Source organism: Ctenocephalides felis, unplaced genomic scaffold, assembly GCF_003426905.1.
Source record: "Ctenocephalides felis isolate EL2017-DRISC unplaced genomic scaffold, ASM342690v1 CF-g0.4_SCAFFOLD_01492, whole genome shotgun sequence".
In the NCBI taxonomy this organism is placed as follows: domain Eukaryota; kingdom Metazoa; phylum Arthropoda; class Insecta; order Siphonaptera; family Pulicidae; genus Ctenocephalides; species Ctenocephalides felis.
In genome coordinates this window covers 24,672,519-24,675,621 of record NW_020537646.1, presented here as the reverse complement: position 1 = coordinate 24,675,621, position 3,103 = coordinate 24,672,519, and positions in this window count along the sequence as shown.

The window sequence follows — 3,103 nt, the reverse complement described above, 5'->3', positions numbered from 1 at the left end:
CTGCGAGAGACGAACATTACGCGGTTTCCACGGAACAATAAATGTGTCACTTAAACTTTCACTTTAGCTATGAAAAGAAATGCGAATATAAAATAAACACATCATGAACGATATCGACATGAAATGTAAAAAATAAGCTAAAGTTTCGTTATTTAATTTTAATCAAAGTTAAATTAAACTGCATTAAACTTTGCGCAGGCAAACTAGATCTTTAGCACATGTTTTGTTCTAAATCAAAAATACACATATATTAACCCTTTCCACTCGGATGCCGCCGGCGGCAAAATTAATATAAATCTCGGAATTCGCAAGTGGAAAGGGTTAATATTTTGTAATTATTATATATTTACATATGGAATTTGGAACCAGGAAATTTATTTGATACCAAAAATATAGATTTATAACTTAGTGATGATTTTTGTTTTATATGACAAGCCTCGATCAAATAAAATATAGATAATATTTGTGTGTCTTCTAACAATGTGGGGCCATTGTGGAACTGTCTGCTATTTCAAAGGGAGTTGCCATAGATTTATGTTCATACATCAAAATTCATAAAAAATATGATAATAATAAAACACATTAAAAAATATTACTTTACAACCGCTTAATATTATCATAAATGTAAGGTACTTGATAAATAATATATGAACTAGAACAATTATTGTTCAACATGAACTATCATCAAGTTCTTTTCGTGAAACTTGATCTAAAATATAATGTTTTTTTAGATTTAAAATCTAATAAATTTGATGTAAGGGGGCGTCCCCTCTTATTGATGTAATCACGTGAGGCTTTTAGGGAGAGGGAGGGTTTGACAAAAAATCACGTGGGGGAGGAAGGGTCTAGCAAGATATCACGTGTATTTATTTTTTACCTAGATTTTCCAAAAAAAAACAAAAACTCTACGTAAATTCGGAAAATTCGTTTGGAACTAAAAATACACGTGATGTTTGGTGGGGGGGGTAATCCTAAATATCACGATGTATTACCAAAGGGGAGAGGGGGTCCAAAAATCTCTCAAAATTGAATTACGTGATTAATGGTCGCCCCCTAATATATGTAACATGATGATTTTTTAATTAAATTTATTATTAATATATTTTTTGGTAAAAAAATATAAATATAATGAGTTTTAATATTTTCTAATACCACTACTATCTAAATTAATTTTACATAAATTTTTCACAATATATTTTTATTAATAAAACATTTTAAAAAATAATCATCTATCGAGGCATGGACTAGCAGAAAATTATATAAATGGATCATATGCTTCAAAATAAAACAATTTTATGTAACAATTTATTAATTTTTTATATTTAAAAAAATATATATAATTTTATAATAAAAATAATAAATTAATAAATAATATTTTGAAGCTTTTATGCAAAATAACCACATTATTTACGAATGGTAAAACAACCACAAATAATTTCACGAATAATAGGAAAAAATATATTATTCCTTTACTTTTAATAAACTTCGAATATTTAAATTGTACATTTACAAAGTCTTTATATTAGGTAATTGCACAATAATTTAAATTGATTATAATTATAAACAACTACGTGTGTGTATAATCAAAGAAACGATTTATTATAACTCAATAAAATCTAAATATTTATTGCGAAAAGGCATCCAAATAAATCATTAAAACTGGAATATTTTATTCAATTTCACATACTATCATTTCGATGAATTAATTAATTGAATTATGCGTGAAAGTAATAATATGAACAAAATGAAATGTAAATTAATTTTTACATTTTTATAAACAATATGATGACTTGAAAGAAAGAAGAGGTATATAATATTAAATATTTAAAGCAATTTACATTTTAAAGAATTCTGGTACTGGTAAGACTGGGAAGAAGTTTGTTTTATTTGTTTTATGCAACATCTTTTTATTTATATATTATTAGTAATTACATAGTGAAATAAAAAAAATCCAATTGATTTCAAATCGTTAAGGGCTTCACCCAAAACCACTTTAGAAAACCTCAAAAGTACCAAACTTACTTATTATGTTACAGAAATTGAAACAATTTTGTAATAATTTATTAAAGACAATATAGTTAAATACATATGATAAATAAATAACAATAGTAGAAGTAGCCAGTGTTACTTCTACTTCAAGAGTCAATTGGAATAGTAGAATATTGAAGATTTAAAAAAAATCCAATGATACATTGAACTGTATCCAAAACTTCTATATCGAAATTCATGATATATATCTTTATATAATTCATGATATTATTTCCAGTCATGAGAAAGATTCTTGTAAATATCTGTCTGCACATTATGCAAAAACATTCACGAATTGAATGCATTCTTTAAGTTTAACAAAACAAGTGATCGTACATGTAATGAATAATTTATTAGAGGCAGAGTTGAGTTCAAGTCTTGAGATAAGTTTAGTTTGCTTAAAACTTTGTTCATCAAATCAAAAAGTAAGAGCTGCATATGGAAATGATTGGAGGCAAAATGCAATTGCTATTTGAGTAACTGTTTAAAAAGAATAGGACTATTTAGAATTTGTGCCCTAAAGATTTGTTGCTCATTTTCATAAATGAAATGTAGAGAAAATATATGAGGATTCATGTTATTGAAAAAAATAGTCTAAACCCCATATCCGGGTTAGAATGCTTCACATTAAAACCATTCATCAGCGCCCAATAAAAAATAATGAGTTATTTTCTGTTAAATTGTTATATACATTTTATTTATGCGTTCATATCAAATCTATAAATTATGTGTTCAGTTTTTACATTTTTCATAATAAACATATTTATATTGTTTACTAAAATACAGAAAACTCAAAGCTTGAAAAAAAGTACCAAAAAACTAATCATTATTATCATATAAATCCATCATTTCAAATACCAAAAAAATATTAAAACATGAATTAAATTTAAACTTTTCACAATTCATTAACTTTTAATTATCGTTATATAACAACTAGCAAAAAAATAATAAGAGTGCAAAATAATTTTATTCTGATATCTCACGAACCGTATCGTGAGCCATTGTTATAATTTCATGTCTTTGTGATACGAATGTTGGAAATAACTCGATGTTTTGTCCTAAACAAAAATTTAAT